Genomic DNA, 26,853 nt, shown 5'->3' with positions numbered 1-26,853 from the left:
TATCAAGTGCTCCAGAGTGTTTTTGAACATTGAAAAATAATATTTTGTGGAACATAATTGTCAAGGGTGAAGATCATGGATGCGGGGAACTCTACGGTGGCATCTAGATGCTGCTGGAAACACAGCTTTTGTGCAAGGACCTGCTCTCCTCAACCTGGGCTGGGGTTTTGCATAGTCAGTAGGCAAATAGTCGGTAGGCAGGGCAATGACCACACCTGTCTTTCTTTCTAGGAAGTCAGAGGTTTAGTAGGTTTTCACTGGGAGGGAGACAGCATTCTTGAAGGAATATTTAAATAAGAAGAGAAAGAAATGTAAGCTTATTCCCTGGGGGTCTCTGAAGGAAGACAGGAGACCGGTCTCATCCATCTAGCGAGGTTGAAATGTGTCTCTGTATCAAGAAAAGTAGAGAATGGTGTGTCAATTAGCTCTTATAGGCTTTAGATCTGTAGGGAATGGAAAAATGTAAAAAACAAAGCAAAGCAAAAAGGTAACTTGGTGTAATATTCTGAAAAGCCAAAGTTGAGTAACAGTAGCATCAGGTTATTCTAGGACATGGATTTTATGGCGGCAGGATTGGAAACCCTCCATTCCTCCTAGGCATCTGTTGGCCTCCTCCAATGGACCTCTTCCCCTCCCGTTGCATTGCTCTCCCCCAGGAAGCTTCTGGCTGCTTCTTCACCCCTCATTTCTGTACTCCCCAGTTTCTTTCCAGGAAGTCACTCCACGCCAACAAAGATACATGTGTTCCTTGTCATGGATACCCCTCGTATGTAGATTTACTGCATGGTTACTGAAGGAGCAGACTCATTTCGCAGTGCGTGAATTAATTTCAAATTCAGTCTCAACCTCTCTGGCACAGCTTTTGCAGCCAAGAGCTGCAGCTCAGATCATGTGCCCGAGTAGCCCCCACCCCTGCACCCATCAGCCAGATCTATTTTCTCTACAGAAGCACATGCATTGCCCCATGCTGACAGTCACTTATTTTAGCATTGGCTAATCACCAATATGTTCTGTTAAGTGAGATTCATAGATGCTGATTGCATTTATTGCATAAATTACTTCATTATTAAAATCAGGTCATTTGAGCCCCCAAACCATTAACATGAAGGTTATTAACATAATTTCATAAGCTAATAAATCAAGCACAGGAAAGGAATTAAAGGGTTCTTAGTGATAAGTGTTTCTTCAGAGATTAAGGAACACAATTTTCTTATGCATATATTAACATTTTATGAGTGGATTCATGCAAGAGCAGTTTTTTCTCTCTCTGCACACATGACTCACACTTCGTCTTCATGCTCGCCCTCTGAAGCTCATTTTCAAAATTAAGTTTTTTTTTCTTTTCAAATAACTGTAGAGCCGTTTTCAACGGAATCCATTAGCCTTCTGTAATGTGCACTACCTATAAAATTCTTATCTTTTCACACTCCTTAGACTGCAAAATCTTTGGAGTGGGGGGAGGAAGCAAGGTAAAGGTGGAAGGAAAAAATAAGTTGGATTGGTCTTAGATAATGCAATTTTCATTCTAGGTGAATTTCAAATGTATCCCTCGTCTTAAAAGGTTCTAGTGAAGTTCTAATTATCTCTCTAATTACAACACATACTGAGGTTAAGTGTTCTTATCAAATGGTGCATTAAAAATAGGTTTTATTCCCAGGCTGGATCTAATAGGTTGAGATACCGGCCTTAACACACAGAAATTGTGTTCATTCCACTTACCAGATTGTGAAAGATTCTGAGGGTCGGAGCCATCATTATCCAGTGCAATGGTGTTGCCTAGAAACGGAGATAAGTTCCCAATGTAAATTAGACTATACAACTTTATCCTTTGTGCAATTTGTGTAATGTTTTTAGCAAATAGCGACTGATGGGTCATAATTGAAATACGTGGAATGTTGTTAGCAAGCATTGGGTGTAATTTTAGAGGAGCATCTGGGAGATGGGTGGGACTTGCCTGTTCTTTCGAAGAACAAATGCAGTGACCGCGTCATACCTTTCCTCTAAATCTTCAGTGACTATGAATATTCCCTTGAACAAGTTACAGGCTTCCCTGGCCCTCCTCCTACCTGCCAGCTTTTAAACATTTCATTGCTCCTAGGATAGAAAAACATTTCTCAGCACAATCTACAAGTCCCACATGGTCTGCCCTGCCCAGCCTACTGGTCCAGCCTTGCTCCCCAGCTTGCTTACTATGCCGCTTGCTCTTAGTTCTTCATAAGCACCACTATCTCCCCACCACAGGGCCTTTGAACAGGTGTCCCTCTCTGATTACAATGCTCTTCTCTGCTCTTTGAACCCACCGACTCCTATTCATTCTTCAGATCTCAATAGCCACTTCCTCCAGAAAGCCTTCCCTGACCTCTCTGGTTAGGTCAAATCTTTCCTGGCTGTAACAATACCATGAATGTCTCATTTAAATATTTGTCACAGTTGAAATTTTTAGTTGAAGAAATTTTTAATTGTTATAATCTTCATGGCTAAAAACTTAAAATGAAATAACAAAGATTATCTAAAGCTGTCTAGCTTTGATTCCCATTCTCATGTATTCCATTACGTCTTCCACTAGAGAGCTACTTTTTTTTTTATTAGTTTCTTATTTATCTTTCCAGTATTCTTTTTTGCAAGGACAAATGCAAATATATATCCTAAATATATATGTTGGTTTTGCCCTTTTTAACACAAAAGATAATGTACTTTGTACATGGTCTACATCATGACTCTGGAGCTTATTCTGTATTGAGACATTAAGAATGTTTCTCGGGATCCCTGGGTGGCACAGCAGTTTGGCGCCTGCCTTTGGCCCAGGGTGTGATCCTGGAGACCCGGGATCGAATCCCACATCGGGCTCCCGGTGCATGGAGCCTGCTTCTCCCTCTGCCTATGTCTCTGCCTCTCTCTCTCTCTCTGTGACTATCATAAATAAATAAAAATTAAAAAAAAAAGAATGTTTCTCCTTTTTATAGCTGCATAGACTTCCACTGTGTAACTCTTCCATTGTTTATGGAACCGATTCCTTAGGCTGGCAGTTACATTGCTTTCAGCCTTTCACTGTTACAAATACTGCTGCAATTAGTAACCCCATGTATGCATGCATGTCTCTCTCTCTCTCTCTCTTTCTGTTATTTATGCATGCGCAGGTTATATGTGGAGTAAATACCCAAAGATAGGTTTACTGGGTCAAAGGATGAATGAGTGTATGAGTAATTTCAGTAGATACCACAATGCTGTGAGCTGTATCATCTTGCAGCTTCATCAGCAAAACATGATCGTCCATTTCTCCCCGACTTTCCAGTCCTGTTTGTCCCAAGTTTGTGTCTGGGAGGTGAGAAGTGGTCCTCTGTACAGTTTAAACATGTATCTTTCTTATATTGATTACAGTTGGCTGCCTTTTCAGGTGCTTCAGGACCCTTAGTGGGTTTTGTGTGTATAAAATGTATGTCCATGTTCCTTGCCCACTTTCTATTGCGTGCTTAATCTCTTCCTTCCTGTTATCTAGGTGCTTTTTATTACAGAGATTAGCCATGTATCTGTGATATGTTTTGCAAATGTTTCCCCCAGTCTGTCATTCTTATGACTTTCCATATGGTGATTTTGGATAGTTAGTAACTATTTCTCCTGCTAAGACACTAATAATGCCAGACACACATCTCTTTTTGGCACCTCTAACATCCCAAAACCTTTTTTTTTTTTTCAATCTGTAAAAAAAAAAAAAAAAAAAAAAAAAAGGTTAGCTGTGTTGTAGATGGTCTCCAGGGCCCCCTCATCTCTGAAAATGTTCTGGTTTGCTTAGTTTCCCCTGCCTTCCCCTCCCTCTGCCTCTCTAAGCTGGAGCTCTAGGGGCTCTTATATCATTGGGAAAGGCGGAGGCTAACATAATGTTACCTGGGAAGCGCCTGGAAAGGCTCCCTACCCACAAGGATTCAACCTAATTTTCACCATCAGTGATACATTCAGTCTTAATTCCCACGGACTTTGTTCAAGTCTTTGTTACCTCTTGTCTGGATGTAAGCCCGTCTCCAAGTTTGGCTGCCTAGATCCTGTCTCTCTGACCTCCAGCCTATATGCTGCCTCCAGATGACACTTCTTATAGAATAGTCCTGATCAGACTACTTTCTCCTCCAGCTTTCTTGTATTGCCCATTTCGTTCAATATTACGCTTTCCACTTCCTTCCTGAGAAGGTCTCAAAGGACTTGTTCAGCTGCATGTCTCATTATGCTCTCGCTGATACCTTTTGTTCCATCCCATGGGCTTCTTGCCTCATCCACCTCAATGCTCTTCTCAGGTTGTTCCTTCCACCTGGCATGTCCTCTTTTAATCCAGTCTAATCTACCTACTAAGTATTTCCCATTTCTCACCATCCTCCTCTCAGCTGGGTTTGAGTTCTGTTTTCTCAGGGTGCTCACAATATTTTAAAAAGATAAAAGATCAGGGGTGCCTGGGTGACTCAGTCAGTTGAGCATCAGACTCTTCGGATCAGATCATGATCTTAGAGTCCTGAGATCAAGCCCTGTATTAGGCTCTGTGCTGAGTATGGAGTCTGCTTAGGATTCTCTCTCCCCCTCTGACCCTCTCCTACTGCTCACACACATGTGCACTCTCTCTCTCCCTAAAAAAAAAAAAAGCTAAAAGAACATATTCTATGCTTTTCTTGGAAGGTATGTGCATGGCTCTCCATCTACCAGAGTATGATCTCTTTGAGGGCAGAAATATCCTCATAGGGTTCTGTAAGAAGTAGTCTCTAAGGCACTTGTTGACTAGAATTGAGGCAACACTCAATTCTAGGAACTTTAATTTTAAATAAATTTGCACAATACTCCTGGGATAGATAGCAACTTAAGACTTACATAAGTAAGAGTTAGTTTAGCACAGTGGGTTTTTTCTTAAATTATGGTTCATGAAAACATTAGTGTGTGTGTATGTGTGTGTGTGTGTGTGTGTGTGTGTGTTTATGAGAGAGAGATAGAGGGAACATGTTCACAGGAGGAGAATGGTGTCAAGACGGAGGGAGAGTATATGTAGACGTTAGAAGTGAAGGTCAGTGAGGAGAATATCTACTCTGCATTTTGCCAAAGAGTATCTCTGCTCATTCCTGAGGTAGCCTGTCTCATTATCTTACCAAACTATATCCTTCCCATCTTTTTGACTTTGGATGAAATGTATCCATGAAAACTTTTCTAGTTAACTCGCAACCATCCACCTTACATCACTCGGCTAGGTTAATATATTCTGCATGGGTGTGCCAAGACATTATTGTATTGTATCTTGAGGCTACCCTTTGTCTGTCTTATCTCCTCTTTGGATTGTTCTTCTTGATTGTATTTCCTATTTAACCTTGTAGCATTTCTAGAGAAAGAGCTCATTAATATTTGATAGCGGGAGCATTCTTCAGGATTTGTGAGTGGGTCAGACCCAGCCTCTCCCATGACTGCCTAGAATGGAGATTAGGTTTTCCTAGGCTTCTTTGCATCTCTGTGTGGCCATGTGACTGAGTTCCCGTCAATGAGATGTAAACAGAAATGCCACATATAACTTCCAGAACTGGCTTTTGAAGTAAGAAGTCTCCCCCTTTGGGGCCCTTTCTCCTTCCCACTGAGAGGGATGCCAAGGTAATGAGTGAAACTTGAGCAACCATCTTACACTGAGGTGTAATCTCTAATGCTAAAAACAGCTGTGTAGTGAGATACAAAGAGCCTGAGTCTGTGATGACTTTCTGAAGACGCATTTCTAGACTGCCTATCTCCAGACTTCTTAGACATGAGAAATAAGGCTTCTGTCTTGTGTGGGTCTTCATGATTTAGTGTTTCATTGTTCTTGGCCAAACCTAATCCCAAGTGAATATAGTCATAGGATAGGACAGAGTGTGGAGATTTACAAGGATCCCTCACGCAAGAACCAAACTGATACTCTGCCTGGATAAGAATAATTTACAGGGGTACCTGGGTGGCTTAGCGGTTGAGTGTCTGTCTGCCTTTGACTTAGGTCATGTTCCCAGAATCCTGGGATCGAGTTCTGCATCAGGCTCCCCTCAGGGAGACTGCTTCTCCCTCTGCCTCTATCTCTGCCTCTCTTTGTATGCCTCTTATGAATAAATAGATAAAATCTTTAAAAAAGAATATCTTACAAATCATTAAAGGGGAGAGGAGGAAGATCAAAATTGTTCACTAATGGTCATATTTCCTTCTTGTTGAGAGCAGAGACTGTGCCCATAATGCAGTTCAAATACTCTGGAAGGGCAAGGAGTATCAGAGAACTGAAGCAGGAACAAGACAAAAACCACAACGTGTTATGGAAGCTCGAATGTAATGTGTCCTGGCTTTTCAGACTATCAGTAGCTAACTTCAAAGCATAGGAGATGTAGAATTTGATCACATGGTACCTTCATTCCTCAACTACAGCTAATTTTGTTTATGGCAACTAACACATTAAAATGAAATTTTAGTAATAATACCTCTCTTTATTTGAGCTATTGCCAGGAATTTGAAAGAAGAAAGCAAAAAAGAAAATTCTAGTCTGGCATCATTATTCCACAGAGCAAACCACCCAAGGAAATCCTTGCCAATAATGCAGTGACATGGGCATTACGTTCTGGTAGAGAAACTGACATCCAGAAGGGAAAGTGATTCACCCCAAACCACCCACCTACTTGGCTAACAACATGATTAGGCTTTGAACTCCCCTTGAGGCTCCTAGGCCAGTTGTCTCAGCACAGTCGTGTCAGCCCACTTATTCCTCTATCCATCAGGAATATTCATTGTGCCATGGAAAAGTGGGGGGAAGTGGAATGGAATATTCATCTCTGCCATAAGGTTGTGGGTAACCAAACATTGAGCTTTCACCTACCACCCACAAAAGAGAACTTTAGCTTTCAGAATGTTTGTAAAGAAACATTCCTTCATGTTGTGTGTCTCCCTGAGTCTAAGAAGTGGGTTTTGCTTGAGAGAATGAGGAATAAGATGACATGTGTGCTGAGAAGAACAGTGTCAGGCCATACCAATGTCTTTCTATGGGGTTTAGAAATCTCCAAGTCTTGAGCTGACAGGTGGGCTAGTCACAGTGACAGTTTACAACGTTGTAGTTGGGATAATGAAATGAAAAAATAAATATGAGGGGCACCTTGGTGACTCAGTGGGTTGAGCAACTACCTCTTGGTTTTGGCTCAGGTCATGATCTTGGGGTTGTGAGATAAAGCCCTGCATTGTGCTCTGCACTCGGTGAGGAGTCTGCTTCAGACTCTCTCTCTCCCTCTGCCCCACCCCCTCCTCTCAAATAAATCTTTAAAAAAAGAAAACAGAAAATATGACCAACATGTTCTTTGGTAGATGGCAATGTCCCAAAGCACAGAGCTCTTCAAACAATAATATTGCTATTAAAAAAAAAAAACAATGTGTTGCCGCTTTCTACTCAACCTTTCAGTGTATTTCTTGCTTATTATAAATTTCTGACACCTGTATGTGAACGGTGCTAAATCAGACTTGGCTATAACAAATCCTGATGTAATGGGAGATGTGCTTTTTCACAGGTTCTCCTCCTTGGCGCTTTAGGTAAAGTGGCCCAACTTAGAATCTCAGGTTTTAACATTGAAAGAAACCTCTTAGCTCAATATATAAGTAATCCAGTCCCCTCATTTATAAATGAGAAAATTTGAGGTCTTAGGAGATGCAAGATTGTGCCCAAGGTCACAAAGCTAGTGGAGTATCCCTTCCATTCCTTTCATATCTTTGCAGAACAGATTAAAAATATATTTTTCCCTCCCCTTCTGTTTTCTCAGTCACCAACATTCCAGATGCGACCCAACTGTTTGGAATCATAAATATGGCACAACAAAGCAATACTATATACAATTTATCAAATGATGATGATTATTTTTTGTACTCTGTAGGAGCAAAATGTATCATCACCATTCACTCTTTCTCACTTTTGTTGTCAGCTTTTTATGCCTGGGTTGAACTGGTTGTTCTTTGCACTGAGGTGTGTGTGTGAGGATGTCATGTGTTAACAAGCTAATTAGTAGCATTTCTGAGCAGAAGTAGACCTTGCTAACACAACCTGAGTCTTTGTGTCACAGTGCTGCTGGATGCAGGTGCTGCTCTTAGGTGTCAACAAACCTCAATACAATGGAGACATTACCCAGGGCTAGGAGAAGTCTTCTGAGAGCAGCAGATGACCTCATTTGGAGCCTTCTAAGTAGCTGTATTGGCCATTGGTCTGAGAAAAGTGCTAGATGCCTGAAGGCCCCTGGTAACCCAGTGCTAGCTCCCAACACCTCTCACAGATATTCACATGGAACCAACTGCTGGCACCCAAAGAAGCAGCACGTACTTGTGAAAAGAGCCATAGTGCTAAGGGAAAGAAACTGAATTCTACCCACCAGCCTGCCTCCAGCTGGGTGATGTTCCCACCCCGTCCACACACTTTGTCAAAATTGTATTTGGCCAAGCTTTCATTCCTGGGACAGAAGTTATCAGGCAAGAGTCCAACAAGTAATGAAATCTCATGCTTTCAGGGGTGGAGAGCGATGCTGTATTAATGTAAGAGGACGAGAAGGTGATCAAATCCACATCTTGTAGACATAATTTATCTGATCTACTTCTAATAGCATCACTAGGACATAAGATAGCAAAGTTCTATTTGACGATTCCAGGGGATTTTGTTATTTCACTTTCATTGAAAAGGATCGATTGTGGCACTTTCACGTTTCATTTCAGATGTTGAGAATAGGAAGTTTGCTTTCCCAGCTTGGACTCAGAAAAACAACTAATGAATTCACCAAGTATTTATTCAGCACCAACTCAATAGGCTTGAGCCTGTGCTCAGATGCTGGGGTGAAAGCTCGGACCTGCACAATCCTGGGAGTGCATTGAAGGCCTCATGCAATCCATATAAATGCCCTATTGAGTACCAATCTGGCCCAGGCAGAGAAGGCTGTTTTGACATTCCTATTTTGAGATTGCTACGTGGTAATTGCCACCTTCTCTGCATTATTTTTTTTTTTCCTTTTCCTTCAGAGGGAATACAAAAATTTCTGAACTCTTGTCACTGGTGTTTAATGAAAACTACCAGAAACTGACTGTCATGCAGAACACAAAGAGTATAATTGGTTTCACAATTACTTAATGCTCCTAAAAAACAAACCATAGGGACTTCCAGGGAAACATGGAAGATTTAAAAAAAAAATGACTTTACCTCCAATCCCTCTCAAACTCCCATTAAGATGACAGGAAGAGAAAGGAAAAGGAAAAAAAGCACACATCAATAAGGACTTTGAGGACAAAAGGGGAAATAGCAATATTTTGAAAGCCAGGGAGCAGATGGATAGGCAATAAGTGACTTAGGAGGGCAAGAGAAAGATGAATGGCAAGAGCCCATGAGAAGTGAAGCCAAAAAGCAGGATTAACAGAGCCACAGAAGTCTATAGTGTCAGCAGCAGTGGCACCAGCTGCTTCCAAAGGGGTGTATGCAGGACTGGAACCAGGAGGAGTGGTTGGAAGTCTGTTGAAGTGGTAGTTCCACCGAGGATCTCCTACAGCATCCCTGCCCTACCTCGTATAAGACAGGAGGTGTATTCTCAAAAGAGGTTGAGCAAGAAGATCCTGGACTAGGGACCACTGGGAATGACTGAGGGCATCTGTGACATATGACAGCCATGGAGACTAAGCGGAAGGGGGCGGGGGAGGGCGGCAGCATCTGCAAACCTAGCAGTGACACCACCAGCACCATTGTACTCTTGCTCCTAGACTGCTGGCAGCCAGGCCAGCAAATGCACTGACAGGAGAAAGGAGACTTTGTTTTGGGTAAACTGGTCGACCCAAGAGAAAGTATCTACAGATACTGTGGTAACTGTGATAAGCAGAATAGTTAGTCCATGTCCCAATCCCTGAAACCCGTGCATGTATTAGAGTACAGGGCAAAGCAGAATTACACGGCAGTGGAATGAAGATTATGCTAATCAGCTGCCCCTGACATAGGGAGAGTGTCCCAGGTCATCTAGGTGGACCCAACATAATCACCAGGGTTCTGAAAAAGCAGAAGAGAGAGAACAGGTCAGAGGGATGTGACGTGAAAGAAGCTGACCCAATGTTGATAGCTCTGAAGACGGAGGAAGGGAGCCCAAACTCAAAGAGTATGGGTGGCTTCTAGAAGCTGGGAAAAGGAAGAAAATGGATCCTTCCTGAGAGGCTCCAGAAAGGAATGCAGCCCTCCCAACACCCTAGTTTTAGCCCAGCGAGACTGTACCAAACTTCTGACCTCTCCAGAACTGTAAGATAAATAAAATGTGTTGTTTGAAAGAACCAAGTTTGTGGTCATTTGCTGCTGCTGCAATAGAAAACCCATGCAGATACTATGGGAAGGGGACCCACCTCCTGGATCCCATCAGTTGCAAATCCTACCCATACTCTCTGGACTGCCATTAGCTTTTTACAACATCCAAGGAATAACATATATTTGATGGAAATATCATAAAAGGCAAAGTTCAAAATTAATAAGCATCACAGAGGGAAGAGACCATGAAGGGACCAGGGGACAATGTAAAGAATAAACAGGCAAACAAACAAACGAACCCTCAGAGAAATAAGAGAGAATATTGTATCCACTAAACCAAAGAACCAAATGCCCTTAAAAAGGAACATCCAACAGATTTAAAGAGCTCTCAGTATTTAAAAATATAATAGGCTAAATAAAATATTAAATTAGAAATGTAGAGAAATAAGTTTAAAAACCTCCAGAAAAAGAGGTCTATGGCAAGCTGTGGACATGGGTCCTTATTAAAAGTAGATACTCTACTTTGAGCAATACCAAGTGAAACCTAGGAGAAAACAAGAGGATAAAATGGATTATTATGCTCAGAAACATTTATTAACCCAGGACAAAAATAAGTACAATTTCCCCAAAACAGTTCGAGTAACTGACAGAGAAGTTATTTGTCAGATTGCTCATGTTTACATGGAAGGGGATATGATAGCCTGTGCGGTGAATGCTCATGAGCTTCCAAAGTATGGAAAGCCTGACAAAGCATGCTGCCCCATATTATACTGACCTACTGCTGGCCTGTAGGCTTCTCAGTAGGTTTGACAGAGACAAGATCTATGAAGGCCAAGTGGGGGTGACCAGAGGTAATCACAAGGAGGATTGTCCTTGTCAAGCTGGTGTTTCACCTACTATTTGAATGCAGGCCTTTGACAGAACTACCGCTAGATACAGTTTTGGAGGCCCTCACAAGACCACATGACTCCCTGGTTATGATTCAGAAAGCAAGGAATTCAATGCAGAAGTCCACTGAAGGTATACCATAGGTCAGATCACGGCAGAGGACATGTATTACCTAATGGAATGGAAGAAAGATGATGCTTACAAGAAACAATTCTCTTGCTCTGTGGAGAACGACATAAACTCCAAACAAGAAAACTCATACTACTATATGGAAGAATCCAGACTATAGGGTGAAGCCTAAGAGGGCACCTGGGTGGCTCAGTGGTTGAGCGTCTGCCTTCAGCTCAGGGCGTGATCCTGGAGTCCTGGGATTGAGTCCCATATCGGGCTCCTTGCATGGAGCCTGCTTCTCCTGTCTCTGCCTCTCTCTCTCTGCCTCTCTCTGTGTCTCTCACGAATAAGTAAATAAAATCTTTTTTAAAAATAAAATAAAACAAATAGTTTTAAAGTAAGAGAAAAATGAGAAAATAAGAGTCTCTATAAAGGATACCCAAAAGGTGTCCCAGAATGAGATGGAAGCTACTGGACCCAGAGTCAACAAGCCTAGTGCAGGAATGGAAGAAGACCCCCAATGAGATACAGACAGCACTATGTTTTTTCAGAAGTCCAGTAACACAGGTGATTCTTCAAGAAACTTCTAGAGAAGAATACCTGATGATGGACAAAGGATCAGGCTTCAGAATGATCTCAGTGGTCTTAAAAGTAATACTGGAAAGTAGAAGAGCAGTGCCTGAACAGCTCTGGAGAAAGTGGTTTCCCCCATTAAGTTTCCAAGTGAGCAAACAAGTCTGCAAGTGCAACAGCATTGCTCTTCGGCCATTTGAAGACTCAAAAAGTTGCCTCCCATGCACTGTTTTTCAGGAATCTACTAGAAGTTATGTTCCTCCAAGATGAGGAGGAAACTCAGAAAGCAGATGCTCTTAGCCAAGCAACAGGGCACTCTACAGAAGAAAGCGGAGAGAACCTCAGAGTGATTACTATGTAACAGGCCCAAAGAACACCCAGCTCGGCTTGGAACAGAAGGACAGAGGGCTCAGAAGGGATGAATCCAAGGCCGTGGGGGAAGCAACTGGCAATTCATCTGTTGCATTGGTCCTTAGGAAGTGCATGCTTACTGCAGAGAGCTTCCCTGGAGCTGAATTCGAAAAACACAGCACACAATTCAAAACAAGACAATTATTTGCTCGGAGGATTGGAGCAGAAATCTGTGTATGTAAAAGAAAATATAATCCTAGGCCAGGATGAGCTCTAGTCATACGTGGGTGTCAATCACTACAATAGGGCAAATACTGAATACTGACTTCACTCCGGTGGGTGCTATAGGACATGCTGGTGGCTCTATAAAGACGACGGTGGTGAGGAGGACTGAAGACGCGTGTATACATGTTATTCACTGGGCTGGATTGTAGGAGTGGCCACAACACTCTTCTCCCTGTTCTTTCACAAAGCATAGCATCTCCTGTCAAGAGATAGAGTTTGTTTGTCCTTCCCTCAAACCCAACCAGCCTTCTGTGAGAATGCAGCGGGAGCACCAGAAAGCCAGTTCTGAGCTGGGTCCTCAAGAAGCTTCCCGTGCTCTCACTTTGCACCATCGAACTCTGACCCTCCCGTGTGTGAGCAAGCCCAGCACAGTCTGCTAGAGGATGAGAGAATCCATGGAGTGTGAAAGAGCCACCCCAGCTGAGACCACTTAGACCAGCCAGCCCCCTCCCCCCAGCCAACCCCATAACCGACCACAGCTGCATGAATGAGCTCAGCCAAGTCCAGAAGGATTGTCCAGCCCAGCCAAGTTCAACTTGGTTCAACTGCTGATCCACAGGCCAATATGTTTCGGAGTCCTTGGTTACACAGTAAAAACTAATTGATATTGTGTGTGTGTGCGCACGTGTGTGTCTGTAGGAAGATGTTCCTGCAAATGCGGAGTTTTGGTGTTCTGTCAGGGGAATCAAGACATCTACATAAATCTGGAAAATCAAGCAATACAGCAGAAGCAGGTTATTCAGAAACAGGAAGACAAAATAGTGAATAGATTTTAAAGTGGATATTCGAGGAATGGAAATCAGGGGTTGGTAGGGACAGACTGGAGGGCTGTGCTTTTTTTTCTCAATTGTTTAAGAATTGCTTGATTTTCTTAAAGTCATGTACACATTTCACTTTGATATAATTGCAAATTAAGTGGAAACAAAAAAGAAAAACAACCAACCTTCCAAGTTATTGATAGTCCGCTGGGGTAGAGCGTTTGCCCCGGCCGGCGGTAGTCATGTGTGCAACACATGCCCTGGTGGCTGCAGGAATTCCCTGCTAAGCCATTGCCACAACCCTTTGGATTTCCCCTTGGATTAATATTCAGTCTTCAGGCTTGCATACTTGTGGTCAGTACACAGTGGGAGCATGGAAGACAGCCCCTGGAAGAGGGGCTCAGCCCCTGCAGGTGTTCCCCAAGCTGTGAGTCTCCATTCTAACAGAGTCAGCGAAGGACCACAGGCATCAAAAATAATGGAACACTGGCTGCCGCCAAAATCAGGGCATGGAAAAATTGGTCATTAAAAATTATTCTGTGGTAAAAAAGCAAAACTATTCTGTGGTAACACTGTTGAATTGGCAGGGCATCTAGGTGGCTCAGTGGTTGAGCAGACGCTTCTCCCTCTGCCTATGTCTCTGCCTCTCTCTCTGTTTCTCTCATAATTAAATAAATAACATCTTTTTTAAAAAAAACCCAACATTGTTGAATTGGCATGAATAAAAAGTGGAGCAATCACTTTGCATAATCACCATTATGTAACATGATGAAACAGCACTGTAAAAACCAACCCCTCCAACACACACACACAGTTTTTTTTTTTTTACACACACACTGTTGTAGCAGAAATGGTTTTTGTCAGATGATCATTCTCTTCCCTGTTACTACTCTCTGTGCTTTATGTGTATTTTCCTCTTTGTCATTATGATTTTGAGGTGTGTTTATTAAATTCCCTCCCCTGGGTGAGGTTGGGAAGAAGTAAGCAATGTTTAGAAAAGGCACAGAAGGTAAAAGCAACTAGACACCAAGTTGACGTGTTTGTCAGTCCGAAGAGCCTAGGGAATGCCAGAGCAACAACCCCCCCAGATCTCTGTGACTTAACATCTCAGGCTACATGTCCAGAGTTGAGTCTTCAGGAGGAGTCTGGTTAGCCAAGTCACTCAAAGATCCATACAGATCCAGGCTGCCACTCTTGCTTCCTCTCAAAACTGACCAGAAGTGACCAGAATCATTTCGCATGGCTCTGTCTGTATTCAAAAGGATGGGAAGACACCATGCTGCCATGTACCCAGAAGGAGAACTGGAGTATTCGGGACACATTCCAGCTCAATCTGGTGCTCTGTCTGCTGTTCAACATTGTTGCACATCACCTAGAATATAAACTAGTTGTGTTTATTTTTATCCAAGCACAGGATCTTTTCCTAGACATGTTTTCCTCCAGCAAAGTATCATGCTTTAAAGGCAGATCATGAATCTGGCTAAAGAGGGAGGGCCCAGGAGGTTATACGAGGTACGAAAGTTATGTAAAGTGATGTGGTTTCCTTTTTTTCTTCCTGCGGTTTAATGGTGGAGCTCAGTATTTGCAGACCAATCCTCGTCTTCCTTAAGTGGTTTCTATAACAAGATCATTTTATTTCACCTAATCACTAACCAATGTATTTTTTGCTTCCAAGTAGAACCTTGTTTTTGCCTAAATTTTTGAAGATTGTGAATTTAAGCAAACACCACTTTTGGCCCATTTAGGAAATGACCCTAGTTGGCCTGGAAATAGCAATGCTAATGTATAAATGAGAAAACTGCATTTATCTAAGTCTCAGAGCAACAGTTGCGCCATGAGAAGGAGAGGTTAAGGTGAGCAGGGCCTGTAGGTCTGGATGATCAAAGTAGAGTTTTCGGATGAAACGTGTGGCATGGGAAAGGAGCAGAGTACATTCCCATCTCCGGTGACTAAGGAAGGAAACTACTTTTCCTGCATTTATTTGTGAAGAACTATAGTGATAAGACCCGGGCTTTTCTCTTGCAGAAAGATGGAAATAGAGAAGCAGGGGTTCCAAATCCTTAGCCAAAGTCCCCAAACCCTTTGATCCTGCAGCTTCTAATGTGTCATGCCTCACATCCAAGTATGAGTTCACCTGCTCCGTGAAATCCAAACAAGCGAAAGGCTGAAATAATTGGAACTCTTTATTGCATTGGAGTAAGAAAAATAATGCATGGCAAGGAAACCAGTAGAAATCAGGCAACCTCCGAAAGAAAAGCAGGTCCAGAATGTTACAGGGTTAGGACCGATTTCAGTCCATTTCTTAACTTCTCAAAAACACATGGCACTTTGAGGCAAGAATAAATTTCACTAGGATGAACCACTTATCTAATAACTTTGCTCATTTTGAAATCTAAAATCCTTATTATGGAAGGTTCCAACTCATCTGAATGATAAGTACCGTGGTCTTCAGCATGGGACCTAATGAGATCTGTTATGCTTATTTGTTGTGAACATTCATACCCGTGAGTATATGCCATAAGCTTCAAACCATCTATTATGGGTCATGAGAGCACTCTCCAGGTCTTCCTAACTAAATGTCCTGACATAGGACAATCAGAGGTTGGAAGGACTAATGTGAGCTGGTCTGTTCTTTTATCTCATGCCACATGCATAGATTGTTTCTGGCCTTAGCACGCCCTCTTTTAATTAATTTATTTAATTTTTAAGTTTTTAAATTTTATTTTAATTTCAGTGTAGTTAACGTACAGTGTTATAATAGTTTCAGGTGTACAATATAGTGATTCAACAATTTCATATTTTACCCAGCAGTCATCAAGATAAGTGTGCTCTTAATACCCTTCACCTATTTCACCCATCCCCCATCCACCTTCCCTCTAGTGACCATCTGTTTGTTCTCTAGAGTTAGGATACTTCTGGCCTCAGGCCCTTTATATTGCAAATGGTAGTTTACTGGTTGTAGATTACTATATCATAAATATTCCATCATATAAGTATAGATTTGTAGATGTTTGTTCACTTTAAACTGCTTTTATATTCTATTAATTGATTTTTCTAGATCAGGGTTTGTCAACCATGACATTAGATATTTTGGATGGGTAATTCTTTGTTATGCGGGGAGGTTGTCCTGTGAGTTATAAGATGTTGAGCAGCATCCCAGGCCTCTATTAAGTAGATGTCAATAGCACCTATACCCTCAGTGGTGACAAAAATGTCTCCAGACATTGCCAGTGTCCCTTGAGGGTGGCCAAAACCACTCTCATTTGGGAACCACCAGGCTAGAGCACTTCTATTTAACAGAAATGTAATGCAGTTCATAAGTGTGGCCTCAGAAGGAATTTTAAATTTTCTAGTAGCTACATTAAAATAAATGTAAAAAGAAATTAACAAAACAAATTGTAATGATTTTTAACTATATATACTCAAAATGTTATTTTAACACGTAACAATATAAAAATTTTCATGAGGTAGTTTCAATAGTTGTTTTGCTTTATGTTCTTACTAAATCTTTGAAATCTAGTGTGTCTTTTATACTCACATCACATCTCAACTTGGATGAGGGCTCAGTTACCACTTGTGGCCAATGGCTATCTTGTTGGACAGCAAAAGACTACATGATTGTTATGGATTGCAAGTTTGTGTCCCTCCAATATTCAGTGGAGGAGGCAGTTCAAGATAGTACATAGGAAGATTCTCAACTCACTTCCTCCCTTGGACACAACAAATCTATAGCTGCATATGTACATTTTCTTCTAAAAAGAACCTGAGAACAACTTGAACAACTACTCCACAACAAAGGATAAAAGGGCCAGTAGGAGATGCAGAGATACAGTTTTACAAAAAACCTAGCCCCTAGTGTGGTAATCTACCATCAGAGAAGTCTTACAAATACAGAACTCCCCCTTGAAGAGTGAGGGGTTTGTGCCCCACAGCAAGCACCCCCAACCCTTAGGACATGCACTAAAGAGACAAACCCCCAAAGTCTGGCTTTGAAAATCAGTTTGGCTTATATCCAAGAGAACCATGGAACATAGGAAATGATGAGTCCACTATTAGCATACATGCATACAGACTCATTTGTCCTAGGATCCAGTGCAAAAAAGCAGTTTGAAAAGACTCCAGACCATATGTGAAGGAGATTCATTACTAATCTTAAAGCATCTACCAGAGGCGCAAAAGCCTGTTGGAACTCTCTTCAGGATGGCTGGCTGGCAGGTACCACTTTAATTTTAATTTATTTTATTTTAGATTGTATTTATTTATTTAACAGAGAGATAGAGAGAGCCAGGAGCACAAGTGAGAGGAATGAATGGCAGAGGCAAAGGGAGAAGCAGGTTCCCCACTGAGCAGGGAGCCTGATCCCAGGGGCCTGGGATCATGACCAGAGCTGAAGGCAGATGCTTAACTAACTGCACCACCCAGGTGCCTCAGGCATCACTTTTATATTCTCTCTCTACCTTGCTAATGCTTGTGCTAGTGGGCACTCTGACTCTAATTTGCTAGCACCTGCTCATGGGCCCCATTGGAAGTGGTGGGTGAGTGCTCCCCCCTGCACTGCTGCCCAGCCTCCTGGAGGTAGTGGGCAAGCAGCCCCCCTTTCCACAGCCATCAGGCACATATAGCCCACACATGAGATGCTTCTTGATCTCAAGAGTCTGGTGGCCATGGGGGATTGTGTTTCTGTGCCCTGTAAGTCTGAAACAATTGGAGAGACAATATGAGAGACAATCAAGAACTAAGGCAAGGTTAAATGATAAGGCTCATCATCTATACAGGGCCATCCCTTTAAGACTAGGAAAGATAGCTGTTTTGCCTACTACATACAAATAAATACAGAGAGTCAAGCAAAATGAGGAAACAAAGGAATACATTCCAAATGAAAGAGTAAGATAAAACCTCAGGGTGGGGGCAACCTGGGTGGCTTGGTGGTTTGGTGCCGCCTTCAGCCCGGGGCCTGATCCTGGAGACCTGGGATCAAGTCCCACATCGGGCTCCCTGCATGGAGCCTGCTTCTCCCTCTGCCTGTGTCTCTGCCTCTCTCTCTCTGTGTCTCTTGTGAGTAAATAAATAAAATATTTAAACAAACAAAAACAAAAACCTCAGGGTGGAGGGAAAGCTTGATGAAACAGAGATAAGTAATTAGTAATATATATATAGAGAGAGACTGTTATATGTGAGCTTCATGGTAACCACAAAGCCAAAACTTATAATAGATACACAAAAGGTAATGAGAAAGAAACCTAAACATAATACTACAGAAAGTCATCAAACCACGAGGAAAGGAAGCAAGAGATGAAAAAGGAACAGAGTAGAGCTATAAAATAGCCAGAAAACAACTAACAAAATGGCAATAAGTACGTACTTATCAATAATTATTTTACATATAAATGGACTAAATTCTCCAATCAATTCTCCAATCTCCAATCTCCAAATAGTTAAAAAATACTAGACCTATCGATATTTTGTCTATAAGAGATTCACATCATGAATGTGAATGGAAGGCTGAGAGTGAAGGGATGGAAAAAGATGTTTCATGTAATCGGAAACCAAAAGAAAGCTGGGGTAGTTAAACTTACATCAAACAAAATAGACTTAAAAATATATATATTTTATTTATTTATCCTGAAAAACACACACAGAGAGGCAGAGACGTAGGCAGAGGGAGAAGCAGGCTCCCTTCAGGGTGCTGAATGTGGGACTTGACCCCAGAACCCCAGGATCACACCCTGAGCTAAAGACAGACATTTAACCACTGAGCCACTCATGTGTCCCGAAAATAGACTTTAAAACAAAGGCTATAACAAAAGACAAGGATAGGCATTACATAACAAAAAGGTGTTAATTCAACAAGAAGATATAACATTTGTAAATGCTTTTTTTTATCCAACATAGGGGCCTATTAACCAAATATTATCAGAACTAATGGGAAAAATGAATAGCAATACAATAATAGTAGGAGACTTTAATACTCCACTTACATTAATGTATAGATCATTCAAATAGGAAATCAATAAGGAAATATCAGCCTTAAATGACACATTAGACCAGGTGGACTCAATAGAAACATTTAAAACATTCCATCCAAAGCAGCAGAATATATATTCTTCTCAAATGCATTTGGAATGTTCTCCTGGATAGATCATATACTAGGCTACAAAACAAGTCTCAGTAAATTTGAGAAGACTGAAATCATATCAAGCATCTTCTCTGACCACAGAGGTATGAAACTATAAATCAATCATAAGAAGAAAACTGGAAAAATCATGAATATGTGGAGATTAAACAACAGGCTACTAAGTAATCAATACGGCAACCAAGAAATCAAAGGAGAAAAACAACAACTAAAACAAAACCTTGAGACAAATGAAAAATGGAAATATAACATACCAAATCTATGAGGTGAGGGAAGTTCATAGTGATACAGGCCTACTTCAAGGAATAGGAGAAATCTCAAAGAAACAATCTAATTTTACACCTAAAGGAATTTGAAAAAGAAAAATAAATGAATGCCCATGCTAGTAGAAGGAAGGAAATAATAAAGATCAGAGTAGAAATAGAGACTAAAAAGATAGTTAAAAAGATCAATGAAACTAAGAGCTAGTTCTTTGAGAAGATCAACAAAATTGGAAAACCTTTGCCAGACTCACTAAGAGAGAGGGCTTGAATAAAATCAGAAATGAAAGAAGAGAAATTATAGCTGATACTGTAGAAGCACAAAAGATCATAAGAGACCTATGAAAAATTGAACAACCTAAAATAAATAGATAAATTCCTAGAAACACACAGTTTTCCAAGACTGAATCATGAGGAAATAGAAAATCTAAATAGACTAATTGCTAGTAAGGAGACTGAATCAGTAATCAATATACTCCCAACAAAAGTCCAGGACCAAGACACTTCACTAGTGAATTCTTCCAAACCTTCAAAGAAGACTCATACCTATCCTTCTGAAACTCTTCTAAAAAACTGAAGCAGTAGGAATGCTCCCAAACTCATTTTATGAGGCCAGCATTACATGGATACCAAAACCAGACAAGAACACCATAATAAGAGAAAATCACAGGCAATATCCTTGAGAAACATAGATATAAAAATCCTTAGCAAAATATTAGCCAACCAAATTCAACAATACATTAGAAGGATTATACACCGTGATTAAGTTGGATTTATTCCAGGGATGCAAGGATGGTTCAATATCTGCAAATCAATCAACATGATATACCACACTAGCAAAATAAAGGATAACAATTCTAGGATAATCTCAATAGATGCATAAAATGCAAATGTTGAAACTAATCCACAATGGAGGTACTAGTGAGTTTGGAAGGTAATTATGTTTAAATGAGGTCATGAGGATGGAGACCCCATATTAATGTTCTTATAGGAAGAGACTGGCACTTGCTTTCTCTCTCTCAGTCCTGTGATAATAACAACCAGAAAACTGCTATTTGCAAACCAGGAACAGTGCTCCCACCAGACTTCAGATCTGCCAAAGCCTTAATCTTGGACATCTGCCTCCAGAACTGTGAGAAATAAATGTTTATTGTTTAAGCCACCCAATAGCTTACATGAATATGTGTGCACCCATGCACCCATGCATGATGCCTTCTTCCTGTCGACTGTCTTCTTGCAAGTTGTGGTGATGAAAAGGTAGATAGAACACAGACATTCTTGTTTAGTTATGTCATGCTAATTTCGTGTGGGTGCACTTGTGTCTAAAGAATTGCACAATGACAACTAAAGTTATGGCTGACCATCCACCATGCTCTTTGGTTTATCATAAAGGATTATATTCAGGAGATGTTTACTGCTAAAAACATTATATGAAATGGTAAACGTCCTAATCACAGTGTCTCACAATGCTGGATTAACTAAATTTCTCTACCAAGCATTCCAGAGGAATAGTAAGTTTTTAGTTTTGTTTTGTTTCAGTGTATTCAGTTTTTGGATGAATCTTGTTGTAACACTGGTTAATAGAACTGTGTGCAGCAAAGAGGATAAAAGAAGTTTCATTGATGGCCATTCTTCCCTGTAGAGAGCCTTTTTTTTCCATTCAAGGCTACCTACCATTTAGAGAATTAAAACAGTTTTCAGAGTGAGACTTGATTATTGAACTAGTGTAGTTGAGTCTTTTTACTCCTGGCTAAGACAGGTCTCCTCTCTGTATATATTTCCCTTTGTGTTGTTTTGTTCACGAATCTTCTTGCCCTGACAACCATCTGTAGAAATGCTGCCAAGATGATGAGTAAGACACCTTCAGCCCAAATTATTTCCCTTTAATTTTTTCATTCTAAAACCGAATGTTCTTGAGATCTTCTAATACTATCTGCCTTCCAAACCTTCAAGATTATCAAAATCCTTTGGGGGGGATATTTTCAAAAGACTAGGGGCACAGAAAATATAGAAAATAGAAATGACAAAAAAAAAAGAGGATTATGAAGATCAGGACATTTCCAAACAGGAAATAAAAAGCAATATACAAGTGTGTTAGGCAGTTCATTAATAAACACATGTTATTTTTCTGGAAAAAGAAGTCTCAAAAGACTCCACCTCCAGAGATTTTATTTTATTAGCTCTGGTGTGGGTCCTGACTATTGCATATTTTTAAGCCTCGTGGGTGATTTTAATGATTAACCATGTTTGAGAACCAGTGGTTTAATTTCCTGCCTGAATTAGAAGAGGCAGCAAATGCTAAGGAGACTTATCCTAAAATCCTTTGTTTTTGTTTTGTGAGCCCTTCTCTGGGCTGAGTAAGATCCTGTCCAATGTGGGTATATATACCTGAGGTTAATGAGACGTACTCTGGGGTTAAAGTGAAGATTTGATTTTATCTGTTACTAATGGTCTGTCTTCAAACAAGTCATTTATTCTTGCAATCAGTTTTTTCTACCTGCAAAATGGATTTTGTAAGCAATGACCCTTACTTTAGTTTGTTGAAAATGTGATTTGACATGTATTTAGGCTGTAGGAGGTACATTAATTAAAACTGTTATGATTATTCATTGGCATATAAAACAAATTATCAAACTTGCTTCTCAGTATCTTCCCCAAAACATTTTTTTTTTTTTGCCAGCCGTATTCACTGCTAGAAGATCTCTTTTATTGTTCACATAAGAAATCATCCTAAAATTCAGTCTGCTGGAGATATAGACAAATGTAGTAGGGCTACAGATATATAATATATAATACAAACAATGTAGATAGACACAAATATATATGGTTTCTCTGATCTCAAATAAAATATAAAATTAACATAAAATATGTTCCACAAAATTATTTCTTATTGTTTTTAAATATGTCATTTTATCATATTTGGGTAATGTTTCATATTTAATGCATAGATATTTAAAGCATTCTTTTGTTAATATTTTGTAAATAATAGGGCTAATTTCAATAAGACATAAAAAGAAAACTGTGGTTAATAACTAAGTATGAAAACATGGCTAGTTAGAATTAATCTGCATATGTAAACTTAATTAACATTTATTTTATTCAAATTGAGTAGTTTGCATAAACGTTGAAGGGTATTTACTTTATGGCATGTTTTCATTTTGTGAAAGCTCCAATACTTTATGAATATCACAATGGCTTCAAACAGTTATTCCGAGATAATCAGGATGTTATAATGATTGCTCAATTTTGGTGGTGAATTTGTTTTCATGGATAGTCATTATTATGTAATCCATCAAGTGTGTTTTGCGTTTGTCTTCAGAGACAACTTTTCTATCTATGCAAAATCTTGATGATCTAGAAAGATGGAAGGTAGTATCACCCAACATTGAGCTATTTTGCCAAGAGGATACTGCTTTGATTTGTTTCTTATCTATCACGAGAAGTGGCACACATGTGGCAACCATCTCAGATCTAAGCCAGTGCCATATGCATCTTGTAAAATACCACCCTCTGAGGCAGTGGAGAAAAGCTCTCTATTCCCATCTCCACCCCATTTCCTGCAACTTCTGTGAAGTCACAGAACTTGGGGAAATAGTGGCGCTTCCTGGCCTAGATTTATCACCATCTGGAAACCAGAATGCGATGCCTGGTGATGCCACCACCACTTTCATCTGCCACATTCTCGGAAGTTCACCACCCACAGGGTCATTCTGGCCAACACAAATCACCTCATCCACTGGGAAGAGGAAGAGAAATAATGGGGAAGGAGTCCTGCTCAAAAACCTCCCAGCCTGCTTCTATTTGCTACCACATCCTGTGTTAAAATTCCTTAGGCCGACTTCCAAGGCCATTGCTGATTTGGCCTCACCCTGCCAGTTTCTCTCCCAAGCCAAATTGGCCTCCATGATCCACAAACAGACTCATCTCAGCCTCTGTCTTCATTGCAATTATTGCTCTTTCTCATGATCCTTCCAGGCAACAGCCCAAGTCTCGAATCTCATAGAAATCTTACTGATTCTTCTGGTTCATACTACTGTTTCTCCCCTCTGACCTCACAATTTCATCTGTAACAAGTAATTTAGAGCCTCATTATGTGCTAGGATGGACTGTCCTTTGATTGTTTCATGTGTTAACTTTAATTCCCCAATTAAATTGTAAGCTCCTTAGGATAACTTTTGTGACTAATGTCTATTTGCTAAATTCTCCTCACTATCCCTTTCCTCCAGTAACGATCAGAGTACTAAGTCCACTAATAGGTATTCAATAATTCATAGAACCTTAGAGTTGGAACTTTTAAATCCAGCTAATAGATGGGCAAATAAACTCTGCTATTTTAGAGAGAGAACCACATTCATGGCTCTTCCTTCCTTCCTTCCTTCCTTCCTTCCTTCCTTCCTTCCTTCCTTCCCTCCCTCCCTCCCTCCCTCCTTCCTTCTTCCTTCCTTCCTTCCTTCCTTCCTTCCTTCCTTCCTTCCTTCCTTCCTTCCTTCCTTCCTTCCTTCCTTCCTTCCCATACTCCCTGTTTTTTCCCCATCCTCTGCCACTTCATCCATTCATTCTTTTCTTCCTCTCTGTCCCCTTCCCTCCTGACTTTTCTCCTTTCTTCTCTCGTTTCCATATTCGTGGAGAGTTGAAACCTCTCCTCTAATGACAGTGATACAATGCGCAAAGATTATGGAAGAAATTTAAAGGTGCTAAGAGAACACCTGCCTCCCTTTGAGGGTCACAGCTTTGCAGTTCTATAAGGTCAAAGCAGATTGTTACTAAGGCTTATCTATCATTGATTCTATTGTGACGATTTGCTACAAATTCTTAGGAAGGAAATGACTAAGGTTGACTTAAAAAATCATACAGGGGGTTCGCAAATTATACCATTTATGTCCTAATGGCTCATTGCTAAGACTATTTTTTGGAGCTTTGAGACAACTTGTTTCTAATTCAAATAGTTTTGCATAATGATTATGTCCCAGGACTAGCACATGAAATCCTGTTATATCCACTATGCACCTAAAGTTTAGCACAGCATAATATTAATGTTCTAAAATCTAACCAGATGTAAATGGATTTTTTTTCAGAAAGCAGTAGAGCTCCAAATCTGCACAGAGGGACCATGGCACCCTGCCCCCTCTCACCTGCTTCTCTGTGCTCCCCTTATCCTACCATTCAAGAAGGAGGAGGCACTCTTTTCCCCTATTCCCACCAGACAAACAACATTGGGATAAATGATCATCTTGCCTCTCCCATGTTGACTGGGAGTGAAGTTTCAAGGAAGAGCAAGGAAAAACACGAAGGGAAGGTTAAGAGAGCTCTGTATACCATAGCCATATTTTCTCACTTTGAAATGGGGCTAAGTTGTGCAACCATAGGTTTTTGGATCATTCTTTTGGTAGGAGAAGCAATCTGAGAGATGATGCTTTGTCACCAACTTCTAGAATTTCTCAGACATTCTACCCCTTCCTGTGTTGTTGAGAGGATTAGAGATAGTGCATGTTGGGGTGCCTGGGTGGCTTAGTTGGTTAAGTTTCTGACTCTTGGTTTCAGCTTAGGTCATGATCTCAGAGTCATGGGATCGAGCCCTGCAGCAGGCTCTGTGTTGGGTGGGCATGGAGCCTGCTCAAGATTCTATCCCCCTTTCCCTTACTCCCACTACCCCCCCAAACTCTCTCTCTAAAATAAATAAAATAAATATTTTTTAAAGAAAAGAGTGCATGTAAAGTATCGACATGTGTAGTAATGACAATTTTGAGTAAAATAAGATTAGTGTTTTTTGAGAGCTTACTATTACTATGAGAGACTAATTAGATATACTATTCAATATTAGCATAGAGGGATACTATGCTAAGCTATTCTATTGTCACTTTTAATTCTCACAACAACCCAGTGGGCTGTTCTGGCCAATTTACAGATGAGTCATGAAATGGAGACAGAAGGTTAAGGAAGGCCACTCAGTAAATAAGTGACAAAGCTGAGATTCAGAACTGTGCAGTCTGATGTCAGAGCCCAGTACCCTGGCTTTTGCTGGTAGGGCCAGTAGAGCAGACACTTAGACAGAGACTGTCTCAGAGTGTTCCAGACACATGCTTTCGTAGTTTCCACTGGGTGAGTGAAGGAGAGGGAATGGAGGATCATATGTGAAAGTGTACGAGGGTGGTGGAAGGAATGGGAGAGCTGAGGTGTCAACACCACGGTCTGTAGGCTTCTTGCCCACACCCACCTGCTTACACACCTGCTCGGAGCCACTTGAGCTCCAAAGCAGCTCCTTCTCTCCTGCCCACATGACCTGTTTTTTTTACTTCCAGCTTTTACCTGCACGCTCTTAGAAACCAGGGCTCCTCTCTGCCTTGATCCTACAATTCCCTGTTTGGGGCTCCGAAGAGCAAACACGTAAGCAGCTTGGGGCTTTCTACCCCCTCCATACCCATCTCCTTGTCTTCAGCTCCTCTCAGGGACAGAGATAGATACATGAGGTCATAAAAGCCAACAGCAGTTACTCCCAAACACCACTGTCTACAGTAAGTATTACTGTTTGTTTTAGTAAAATCCCAGTCTCAGAACACCACTGAGGACTTGGTTTCTAGAACACAGAAAAAGAAAAGCATCAAGGGCTTTTGAAAAGTGAGGCTGTGGGATGGGTGGTCAGTAAAGCTGAGGAAACCATCACAGGTAGGGTGCAAGAAAAAGTGTTCTTTCTGCCTTCTCTCTCACTCTCCTCCCTTTGCCACATACCTGTGTTGACAGCGGCAGCCCAGGAGCCACGAGGGTAGGGGGCTGGAGCAGGAGCTCTAGGTCTGCTTATGTGTGAGAAATAGATAGAAACTGCCCAGCGAACTGCATTTCATAAAACTCAAATGCCCCACTGAACTTTGAAAATTAGATACACGATGCAGAATCACTACAGAAAAAGCAGGATGACTGTTAATTTGGGTGGCACTTCTTCTAATCTCTTTTTATCCCACCCAAATAATGGGATCTGTGGTCATCTCAACTGCCCACTGCTCATTTGTGGTTTTATGATAACTTCATATTTGAGGGATCATCTTAGATTTAGATTGCTCTGGGTTCATGAATATAAAGAACCTCAGTAACTCCTCTACTTTTAGGCCAGAAACCATACGTAGAATAAAATCTATAAAAATAAAAGGAACAAGACAAGACAAGCTTTAAGAATGAGAATTTTAATCTTCCCCATTCAGTGTAGTTCATAGGTCAATTTCTTTCTTTCTTTCCCTCCTT

General features: G+C 40.9%; 1 long non-coding RNA gene and 1 pseudogene across 1 annotated transcript; one reads left to right on the top strand and one right to left on the bottom strand.

Moving 5' to 3' along the window:
* Positions 1 to 240: 240 nt before the first annotated feature.
* Positions 241 to 26,057, bottom strand: LOC140625952 (uncharacterized). The gene is made up of 3 exons (XR_012025212.1): positions 25,927 to 26,057; positions 1,720 to 1,776; positions 241 to 388 (listed from the first exon to the last, which is right to left on the bottom strand). It is a non-coding gene; the product is annotated as an uncharacterized lncRNA (long non-coding RNA).
* LOC140626055 (large ribosomal subunit protein uL18-like) lies at positions 6,210 to 12,849 on the top strand (annotated as a pseudogene).
* Positions 26,058 to 26,853: the final 796 nt, after the last annotated feature.

This window comes from Canis lupus, chromosome 37, assembly GCF_048164855.1.
Source record: "Canis lupus baileyi chromosome 37, mCanLup2.hap1, whole genome shotgun sequence".
NCBI classification, from domain to species: domain Eukaryota; kingdom Metazoa; phylum Chordata; class Mammalia; order Carnivora; family Canidae; genus Canis; species Canis lupus.
The sequence above is the reverse complement of the archived record's forward strand: the minus strand, read 5'-3'. Positions and strand labels throughout refer to the sequence as shown.